The following is a 12,171-nucleotide window of genomic DNA, read 5'->3' on the forward strand; positions in this document are numbered from 1 at the left end:
GAGACAGCAACTGTTAGTACTGCGTTCATGCAACCCACAGATCTTCTTATTACACTTCGTGCTGTGCAGATTACCTAATTGCGTTCAAAGTATGGCTTGTGACGTATCACACTATTCGGTCAAATGAGAAAAATCGACCTAACGAGGAAATTGACATGTTAGTTGGTAAAAATTACCTTGCCACCTTAACAACTTCACAGCAATATATCGAGAGGAGACGAGAATTAGCGAAAAAATCCGTCTACACTCCGCAGCCAGTTAAAGAACGTATTTGAAGATATAGAAATCTACATACAACCCCCTGTTCACGTTCTAAATTAACAAACGGATTTAAAAGATAAACATTTAATACAAAATTTTATTAAATTCCTAACTAAAGATAACGGATAGACGCAAACAACTACCCACAGACACAACACTTAAAAAGATCAAACATGCAGCCCAATATGATAACGTCAAGACACCATAGCAGCTGTAAAAATATAGCATCTTTGGCCAAAAGTCACATCTGCCAGTCTGTCAGATCGGACTATGAAAAGTGAACCTATAAAAATTACGAGAAAGGGCAATTAACAACAGTAAACCACAAAACGGGTTACAGCATAAGAGTCCTAAATCTACACCACGCTGTAATATAATACAGAGTGATAGTGACCACTAGTGATGCACGGACGTAAGTACAGAAACTGGGTATCTGAAAATACAGTAAACAATAGTACAATAAAATAAAATAAAAATATTGATTTCATAATGTAATACATACCACTGAGTGCAGATTGCCGAGTTCACTGGAGTTTGACATCTAAAAATGGTTCAAATGGCTCTGAGCACTATGGAACTTACCATCTGTGGTCATCAGTCCCCTATAACTTAGAACTACTTAAACCTGACCTAAGGACATCACACACATCCATGCCCGAGGCAGGATTCGAACCTGCGACCGTAGCATTCGAGCGATTCCGGACTGAGCGCCTAGAACCGCTAGACCACCGCGGCCGGCCAATTTGACATCTGATTAGATCTTGTAATAACTAAAATAACATCATATACCACCTCACCGACTGAAGTTTCATTTCATTTCGTCCTCTCGTGGATGGTCTACTTTTTTTGGCAGGTTGTTGTTGTTGTTGCTGTTGTGGTCTTCAGTCCTGAGACTGGTTTGATGCAGCTCTCCATGCTACTCTATCCTGTGCAAGCTTCTTCATCTCCAAGTACCTACTGAAACCTACATCCTTCGGTATCTGTTTAGTGTATTCATCTCTTGGTCTCCCTCTGTCTCCCTCTACGATTTTTACCCTCCATGCTGCCCTCTAATACTGAATTGGTATCCCTTGATGTCTCAGAACATGTCCTACCAACCGATCCCTTCTTCTAGTCAAGTTGTGCCACAAACGTCTCATCTCCCCAATCCTATTCAATACCTCCTCATTAGTTATATGATCTGCCCATCTCATCTTCAGCATTCTTCTGTAACACCACATTTCGAAAGCTTCTGTTCTCTTCTTGTCCAAACTAGTTATCGCCAATATTTCACTTCCGTACAGTTAGTACATATAAAATGTTCATCTCTCCTAAGAGTCATCAGGTTTATCTTCTGTGGTGTTCCAGCAGTTGTTTGCAATTTGGTTGGCTCTGAGCCCTATGGGACTTAACATCTATGGTCATCAGTCCCCTAGAACGTAGAACTATTTCAACCTAACTAACGTAAGGACATCACACAACGCCCAGTCATCACGAGGCAGAGAAAATCCCTGACCCGCCGGGAATCGAACCCGGGAACCCGGGCACGTGCAATTTGGTTCTCTGATTGTGTAACTGGACACAGCCCAAACAACTTCTGCTCGTCATGTCTTCCATGTGACATTAACAGCAAACGTCGGTTTCTACATCTACATCCATACTCCGCAAGTCACCTGACGGTGTGTGGCGGAGGGTACCCTGAGTACCTCTGTTGGTTCTCCCTTCTATCCCAGTCTCGTATTGTTCGTGGAAAGAAGGATTGTCGGTATGCTTCTGTGTGGTCTCTAATCACTCTGACTTTATCCTCATGGTCTCTTCGCGAGATATACGTAGGAGGGAGCAATATACTGCTTGACTCTTCGGTGAAGGTATGTTCACGAAACTTTAACAAAAGCCCGTACCGAGCTACTGAGCGTCTCTCCTGAAAAGTCTTCCACTGGAGTTTATCTATCATCTTCGTAGCGCTTTCGCGATTACTAAATGAACCTGTAACGAAGCGCGCAGCTCTCCGTTGGATTTTCTCTATCTCTTCTATCAACCCTATCTGGTGCGGATCCCACACTGCTGAGCAGTATTCAATCAGTGGGCGAACAAGCGTACTGTAACCTACTTCCTTTGTTTTCGGATTGCATTTCCTTAGGATTCTTCCAATGAAACTCAGCCTGGCATCTGCTTTACCGACGATCAACTTTATATGATCATTCCATTTTAAATCACTCCTAATGCGTACTCCCAGATAATTTATGGAATTAACTGCTTCCAGTTGCTGACCTGCTATTTTGTAGCTAAATGATAAGGAATCTATCTTTCTATGTATTCGCAGCACATTACACTTGTCTACATTGCGATAAAATTGCCATTCCCCGCACCATGCGTCAATTCGCTGCAGATCCTCCTGCATTTCAGTACAATTTTCCATTGTTACAACCTCTCGATACACCACAGCATCATCTGTAAAAAACTTCAGTGAACTTCCGATGTCATCCACAAGGTCATTTATGTATATTGTGAATAGCAACGGTCCTATGACACTCCTCTGCGGCACAACTGAAATCACTCTTACTTCGGAAGACTTCTCTCCATTGAGAATGACGTGCTGCGTTCTGTTATCTAGGAACTCTTCAATCCAATCACACAATTGGTCTGATAGTCCATATGCTGCTACTTTGTTCATTAAACGACTGTGGATAACTGTATCGAACGCCTTGCGGAAGTCAAGAAACACAGCATCTACCTGTGAACCCGTGTCTATGGCTTTCTGTGTCTCGTGGGCGAATAGCGCGAGCTGGGTTTCACACGACCGTCTTTTTCGAAACCCATGATGATTCCTACAGAGTAGATTTCTAGTCTCCAGAAAAGTCATTATACTCGAACATAATACGTGTTCCAAAATTCTACAACTGAACGACGTTAGAGATATAGGTCTATAGTTCTGCACATCTGTTCGATGTCCCTTCCTGAAAACGGGGATGACCTGTGCCCTTTTCCCAATCCTTTGGAACGCTACGCTCTTCTAGAGATCTACGGTACACCGCTGCAAGAAGGGGGGCAAGTTCCTTCGCGTACTCTGCGTAAAATCGAACTGGTATCCCATCAGGTCCAGCGGCCTTTCCTCTTTTGAGCGATTTTAATTGTTTCTCTATCCCTCTGTCGTCTATTTCGATATCTACCATTTTGTCATCTGTTCGACAATCTAGAGAAGGAAATACAGTGCACTTTTCCTCTGTGAAGCAGCTTTGGAAAAAGACATTTAGTATTTCGGCCTTTAGTCTGTCATCCTCTGTTTCAGTACCATTTTGGTCACAGAGTGTCTGGACATTTTGTTTTGATCCACCTACCGCTTTGACATAAGACCAAAATTTCGTAGGATTTTCTGCCAAGTCAGTACATAGAACATTACTTTCGAATTCAGTGAACGCCTCTCGCATAGCCCTCCTCACACTACATTTCGCTTCGCGTGATTTTTGTTTGTCTGCAAGGCTTTGGTTATGTTTATGTTTGCTGTGAAGTTCCCTTTGCTTCCGCAGCAGTTTTCTAACTCGGTTGTGGTACCATAGTGGCTCTTTTCCATCTCTTACGATCTTGCTTGGCACATACTCATGTAAAGCATATTGTACGATGGTTGTGAGCTTTGTCCACTGATCCTCAACACTATCTGTACTTGAGACAAAACTTTTGTGTCGAGCCGTCATGTACTCTGTAATCTGCTTTTTGTCAATTTTGCTAAACACAAAAATCTTCCTACCTTTTTTAATATTTCTATTTACGGCTGAAATCATCGATGCCGTAACCGCTTTATGATCGCTGATTCCCTGTTCTGCGTTAACTGTTTCAAATAGTTCGGGTCTGTTTGTCACCAGAAGGTGTAATATGTTATCGCCACGAGTCGGTTCTCTGTTTAACTGCTCAAGGTAGTTTTCAGATAAAGCACTTAAAAAAATTTCACTGGGTTCTTTGTCCCTGCTATCCGTTATGAACGTTTGAGTCTCCCAGTCTATATCCGGCAAATTAAAATCTCCGCCCAGAGCTATAACACGGTGGGGAAATCTACTGGAAATATTTTCCAAATTATCCTTCAGGTGCTCAGCCACAACAGCTGCAGAGCCAGGGGGCCTATAGAGACATCCAATTACCATGTCTGAGTCTGCTTTAACCCTGACCTTGACCCAAATTATTTCACATTTCGGATCTCCGTCAATTTACTTCGATACTATTGCACTTCGTATCGCTATAAACACGCCTGCCCCTTCACTGCCCAGCCTGCCTCTGCGGTATTCATTCCGATCTGCGTTTAGGATTTCATTACTGTTTACGTCTGGTTTCAGCCAACTTTCTGTCTCTAGTACTATATGGGCGTTGTGACCGTTTATTAATGAGAGCAGCCGGCCGGAGTTGCCCTGCGGTTCTAGGCGCTACAGTCTGGAGCCGGGCGACCGCTACGGTCGCAGGTTCGAATCCTGCCTATGGCTTGGATGTGTGTGATGTCCTTAGGTTAGTTAGGTTTAATTAGTTCTAAGTTGTAGGCGACTGATAATCTCAGAAGTTAAGTCGCATAGTGCTCAAAGCCATTTGAACCATTTAATGAGAGCATTTCTGGGACCTTTCTATAGACGCACATGCAGTTTACTATTAGCACACTAATATTGTTATTCCCTGTTGCATTTTGCCTACTCCTACCTTTCCGCGTCTCAGGAGGCGTCTTGTCGGGCCTAGGGAGGGAATTCTCTAACCTAAAAAACCCCATGTGCACTCCACACGTACTCCGCTACCCTAGTAGCCGCTTCCGGCGTGTAGTGCACGCCTGACCTATTCAGGGGGACCCTACATTTCTCCACCAGGTAGCGGAGGTCGAGAAATTTGCACCCCAGATCTCCGCAGAATCGTCTGAGCCTCTGGTTTAGGCCTTCCACTCGGCTCCAAATCAGAGGACCGCGATCGGTTCTGGGAACGATACTACAAATAGTTAGCTCAGATTCCACCCCGCGAGCGAGGCTTTCCGCCTTCACCAATTCCGCCAACCACCTATACGAACTGAGGATGACCTCTGAACCCAGACGGCAGGAGCCATTGGTGACGACATGAGCAACAATTTTCAGTCGGGTGCACTCAGTGCTCTCTGTCGCCGCCACCAGGGCCTCCTCCACATCTCGGATGAAACCCACCCGCAACTAGACAGAGTGAACACTGGCCTTCTTCCCCGACCTTTCCGCTATTTCCCTAAGGGGCTCCATCACCCACCTAACGTTGGAGCTCCCAATAACTAATAAACCCCTCCCCCCCCCCCCCCCCCCCGTGTGCCTGCTCGGACCTTGCTGAAGGAACAGCCACATGTCCACCCACAGGCAGAACGGGCGATGCCACACGGACAGCCTCCACATTTACCCTCCACCTCGTGCGCCGCGAACGCCGCTGAACCCGCCACTCCCCTTGGGGAGAGGGTGGCCCAACCCCTTTCCCACTAGAAATAAAATCAATTTTAAGTAGGGATTTTAAGAGCACATTCGACAGTACACTCCCAAGATAGTCTAGACCGACGTTCATTTTGTCGATATGTATTAAGAGGGACAGTAAAACACGGAGAATAAACAGCAATCCAGGAGTGACTTAGTAACTCTACATGGTTGGTAGTAGCAGACAGCGGGGGCCTCGGTAGTGATGTCGCTTCTGGATTTTTACTGCCCTCTGTTAATATTAGTACATATCATCATCATTATCCTTGGGCCTTTGTCCCACGTCAATGTGGCGGCGGCCTAGTTACTGTGGATTTGGCGATGTTAGTGTCAGCAGGTGGTCGGATGCCCTTTCTATCGCCACCCTATACCCCCCGAGGTGGAATTAGTGTACCCCAGTTCTCTACATCTAGTGTAAGACATGAAGACAGTGTGAACGTTTTCAAGTGTCTGCGAGTCGTGTAACTGAGGCGAAAGTGCGGACCAGTCAAGTATTTACCTAGGAAGATGTGGAAAACCGCCTAAGAACCACATCCAGACTGGCCGCCTCACTGGCCCTCGTCGTTAATCCTCCAGGCGGATATGATCCGGGGCCAGCGCGCCTACACAAGTCCAGAAAGCAGCACATTAGCGTATTCGGCTATCCTGGCGGGTTCTGCTAATACTTACCGATAAAATTAATAACGCGCTAGACTAATCTTCGACCGCTCTATCGAATGCACATGTAAAATATGTCTTTAAGGATCATTTTGTTTGTAACGGAAAACACACTGACTCTTCCCGTTGATACTGGACGTCACAAGAAAGACTTGAACAGCACTGTTAGTCTGAGCTGTCTCCAGCTACACAACACAAGAAAGAAATTGCAAATGTCTGCCGAAACACTAAATAAAGTGCGCCTGACACAGCTTAGGAGAGACAACATAAAGGGTGAACATTAATAAAACCGACAGACTTCAGGCACGGAGTCCTGTATGGAAATGGAGGAGAAAAGGTCATGTGGACACGCGTCCGCAAATGCATCGTTGCCACGGTAGATGACGCTGACAAATGAAAGCTCCTCTGAACTACCTTGCGTGTGTTCCTTATGTGTTGCAGGCTGTGTGATTGCCGCAAGGTACTGTAAGCAAGAGAATGGTCCGTTATTCACGTCGGGAACAAGCCGAGATTGTGTTTATGTATGGACAAGCAGACGGAAACAGTCAAGAGGCAGCACGGCTATACCACAACAAGTACCCTCACAGGCACCAATCACATTAAACAACATTTCAAGTCCTTTTTGGGCGTCTCTGTGACCATGGGTGCTTTCGGACGAACGAACGTGTTGGAATGCTGCAGACTGTGCGTACACCATGTTTGGAGTACCGGGTTCAACAGGATGTTGAGACGAATCCCAGCACAAGCTCCAGCCAAGTGTCCCGTCAACATGGTGTAAGCCGAATTACGATTATTTGTATCCTGCATGACAACCGCTACTACTGTAACCTCCCAACAGAAAAAAATATGTATAACATTCCGTAACTTCGCAATAATAACGTGACTAACCTCCCAATAAAAAATGTGACTCATATACAACCTTTCAATAATTAACTGACTGTGAATCTAAACTGGTAGATTTAGACGTCAGCAGTGCTGCGTCATGGCCCTGAAAGACCATTTTGAATAAACTGAAAATTCTTACCCCAGTGAAGTCGCCGGATAACGCGTAATATCTACCCCCATAAGAAATTTTTCTGGCGTAGCCCAGTGCAATGCTGGCCGCTAGATTTGTCATGTATAAAGAGAAACAACTGATTTTTCCTTACGATAATCGGGAATACCATGGATTGGAGAAATTAGCAAATTCTTTAAATTCAGATGAATGATTGTTAATTAAATAAAAAAGATTATTATTAAAAAAATTTGAAACATTTACATGGGACTTGATATAACAATAGCACAAATTTAGTTTAACAAACCACATATGCGCGCGGCTGATTCTACCTTACACCTCATCGCTCAGGCACCGCCATCGCTCCCCACGACCAGCCCATCCAACTCCATACACACGACTGCTAGCTACTACCACTACTACTGACACTGCTCTTACTGCAGCCAGCACTGCTCTCTGGTCTGAGATACTCTTACAGCTTACACATCGCAGTCAGCGCGTGGGCAATCCATCGAAATTACACCTGCTCGAGTGCACTAGAAACAAATTCCTTAGTCATGGACCTCTTACACTGCCATCTCACATGCAATCCCATGGAGGACATTTGGAATATCTGTTGCGACGTGGAACGATTTTTTGTTGTTGCACGCATACCGTTCATTTCCGAACACATGTTCATAGGACCCTGTTTTCCTCCATTTCCAGTCTCGAATTCGTCCCTGCAGTTTGTCGGTTTTATTAATGCTCACCCCGTATAGCCTGTGTGTCTTTGTGTGTGTGCGTCTCCCGTCAATTACGCATTGACCTTCCCCGCTTTTCATACGCCAGCCAGTACATGCAGATACTCACAAGGGAACCTCCCCATCGCACCCCCGTCAGATTTAGTTTAAGTTGGCACAGTGGATAGGCCTTGAAAAGCTGAACACAGATCAATCGAGAAAACAGGAAGAAGTTGTGTAGAACTATGAAAAAATAAGCAAAATATAAAAACTGAGTAGTCCATGCGCAAGATACGCAACATTAAGGAGAGTGTGAGTTCTGGAGCGCGCCGGCACGGTAGCTCAGCGTGTTCGGTCAGAGAGCAGGTTGGCCTCTGTGATAAAAATCTGAGTGGAAAGATCAACCACCGAACTTGAACAGGATGTCTTGCGACGTCCGCAACGACCAAACACAGCGATCCGTAACGAAAAAAAAGAAAAAAAAAGCGCCGTGCTCCCGTGGTTAGCGTGAGCAACTGCGGCACGAGAGGTGCTTGGTTCAAGTCTTCCCTCCAGTGAAAAGCTCAATTTTTTATTTTCAACCAATTATTATCTCTCCGTCCGTCCGTCCGTCCGATGCGAGGTAACTGCGCCGTAGTATGGGGACGCTACACCTAAACAAACATCGAAACACACGACATCAGCCGACTGCAGTACAAGTTAGGCGGGTCGACAACATATTCCTGTCATGTGACGCTCATACCGTCACCAGTGTCGTATACAGTATATCAGACGTGTTTTCCTGTGCAGGAATCGGTTGACGTATGACCTTGCGGTCAAATGTGTTCGGTTCCCATTGGACAGGCACGTCCTTTCGTCTACTAATCGCACGGTTTTGTGGTGCGGTCGCAAAACACAGACACTAAACTCATTACAGTGAACGAACGGACAGATCGTAACTCTGCGAAAATAAAGAAGATAAACTTTTCACTCGCGGGAAGCCATTTTTTTTAACTCTCACTTAGTTCGTTTTCGTTCGTTGTATCTGCTTTGGGCGATCGTCGAAAGACATCTGTTTCAGTTCGTTGTTGATCCATTAACTCAGTTTTTTCTATTACTGTGGGCAGCTAGCCCTCTGACCGAACACGCTGAGCTAACGTGCCGGCTGAAGACTTGAACCAAGGACCCCTAGTTCCGCAGTTTCTCACGCTAACCACGGGACCACGGCGCTCCTGAGCTCACACCCTCCTTGATGTTGCCTGTCTTGCACATGGACTACTCAGTTTGTATATTTTGCTGATGTTTTTCATAGTTACACACATCTTCTTCCTGTTTTCTCGATTGATCTGTGTTCGGTTTTTCAAGGCCTATCCACTGTGCCAACTTATAACTAAATCTGAGGGGGGTGCGATGGGGAGGTTCCCGTGTCAGTAACAAAAGTCAAGGTCAAATTACCAGCAACGCTCGTTAGCGCGTTTGTTCAATTTTCTGTTGCTACGCAACTGGTAAAGAATAGCCGTTGTATTTCCGGCCTAGAGAGCTCTCGCAGTTGCCGAATCACGTTTCCCGAGTGCACCCTCTTCGCAGGAGCTTGTCCATGCGACGTGCCCGCATAGCTCCGGCCCCAGGAGTGGCTGGTTTTGTATGTCGGGGTCGCGATGGGCGGGGGGAGGTCGTGAGGTCGCGCGGTCGTGAGGGCCGGCCACGTCCGCCGTGGGGTCGTCGAGTTACCTGAAGGGCGGCGCCGCCCCACCGCCCCGTGTTCCCGGTCTGTGTCCCCCGCGGCCATTCCGCCCTCTCGGGCACGTGGCTGGCCTTTTACGAGACTCACCCACCCTCCAACGGTCGCGACTGCCGATTCTCCGGCATTTGTCGTTCTATCTGCGATGGGAATTACCGCGCCGGGTTGCGGCTCTTCCGAACGTGTAACGGGAGGCACACTTTCCGAGCAGCAGTTTATCTATTTCAGTGTTTATTTCAACCAGTCAGAGTGAGCCTTTCAGGTCTTCTATTTCATCAAACTGGAGCTTAATACAATGGAAACTGTGTTACAGTTTATTGAAGTTGTGACACCAAACAGACTTTCATAAGTCAATGGCTCTGAGCACTACGGGATTTAACGTCTATGTTCATCAGTCCCCGTTATAGTCACAATGATCGTAGTAGTAGCAGTAGTGAACGTTTATGTCGACCAAATTTTAGACAGATAAGAGGAGATAAAATTCTAGTACTTGACCTGTTACTGCAGTAACTGAAAACGGAGTATAAGAGCTGGGTTCAAAATCGAGTGAGGCTTTAATTGTTTGGAGATACATGTCAATTTCTTTTGTCCATTTTTTTTCTGCGTCTTTTGAAGCTGGGACAGTATTCACAAGTTTGTTAGGATTGTGAGGAAATTTATTTCAAAGACTGGTTCCAGCCAGAGAACAGTAATTGGAGAGTGAGGTTGCGTGGTGGAGAGGGACAGAAAGTATTTTCTCTGATAGGGTGAAGGAGCGTTTTTGCTTTAATTTTCGGAGAAAATAGTTAACAAGAAACATCTGCACTTGTCTGCAGAACTTTACATGATGTGCTGAAATGTGATCGTAAGGCATGTTGTTACATAGGCGTTGAGCAAGTTCCACGAGCCGTGAATAAGCCTAGAGGTTCAAAAAAATGGATCTGAGCACTATGGGACAACGTCTGAGGTCATAAGTCCGCTAGAACGTAGATCTACTTAAACCTAACTAACCTAAGGACGTCACACACATCCATACCCGAGGCAGGATTCGAACCTGCGACCGTAGTGGTCGCGCAGTTCCAGACTGTAGCGCCTAGAACCGCTCTGCCACTCCGGCCGGCTAAGCCTAGAGGATTACGTGGTTATAGTAATGAAGTAGAAGCTTTTGTACAACTTTCTTTCTTCAGTTTTTAATTTTTAATTTTATACTTTTAATTTTTGTCAGGTATGGAGGGTTTATGATGCTTCAATGCAAGTTTTAGCAGCGTGGCCGATCTTTTTTAGGTTTTCGCCTTAGCGTGTTATCATTCACACCCGCTTTGTTTAAGAAGATAAATTTGTTTGTGTCCGGAAACAGAGCGGAGACGGAAAGGATTCCAAAAGTGGCGGGCGAGTAAGTTTGAGGTGACCAGTAAGAACCGTTCGCGTCGATTGATCTTTAACCCTATACTCTGTAACCACTGCCGTAATATTAAAAGGAAGATCAGCGTTGGCCGCAATATTGATGGTTTATTGAAAGCAAAATCGATTTTCAATCACATAGTGATCATCTTCAGTGCTGTAGTGTACAAATTAGATGTCCACTATGTGATTGAAAATCGATTTTGTTGTCAATAAACCATCAATATTACGGACAACGCTGGGCTTCCTTCTAATTTCACTAATATGTTCGTTGTGAGCACAGCACTCTATGGAGTCGCCAATCACTTACGTAATACAAATGTGTCCACGTCGTGAGCATACCCTACGTATACTTCGGGAGAACTGGATTTACCGCCCCTGGTGTACAATGGAAAGTTTATCGATCATAATTATAAACCCTGTTTGATGGCTGATACTAACTGTATTCACGGATACTTTGTATTTCTCGATGTTTTGCATTAAAAAAACCATTCTACTGCATCCCGATAAAAAAAATCAAGATACTTAATTAGGCATCTAAAATATCGGCGTAAATGGCGTCAAAGTCTTTGTTAAGACATGAAATACACTTCATAGGCGGCTGTGCCCTCATCTTATTTGCAATGGTGTTACTTTTATGAAAGTAAAAGTCGCGATGTTTCCAGAAGTTTGGCTAATATTCACTATGAAGGTTATTGGTTGTTAAGTAGTCGGTAAGCCGGTCCTGGGCTATATGGGGTCAAGGTGGAAGGCGGGCTAAACATTTAAAATAAAAATTTTATAGCCGACAAGGAATCATAAACGGAGTACTTCGAGATTCAGTCTTGTAGAAGTGACACTATCTAACACTGTAAACTATTCTTTAATGTGCGATCGGCTTCGGTACGAACCACTTGGAGATACACGGAATGTCAACTACAGGCTAGCACCCAAGGAACACACTAAATATAACAGCAAAGAATCATGAATAACAGCGTAGAACCTCACTAACCTGTAAATCTGTAAATGTCA

This window comes from Schistocerca gregaria, chromosome 4 (assembly GCF_023897955.1).
Source record: "Schistocerca gregaria isolate iqSchGreg1 chromosome 4, iqSchGreg1.2, whole genome shotgun sequence".
Taxonomy (NCBI): Eukaryota; Metazoa; Arthropoda; class Insecta; order Orthoptera; family Acrididae; genus Schistocerca; species Schistocerca gregaria.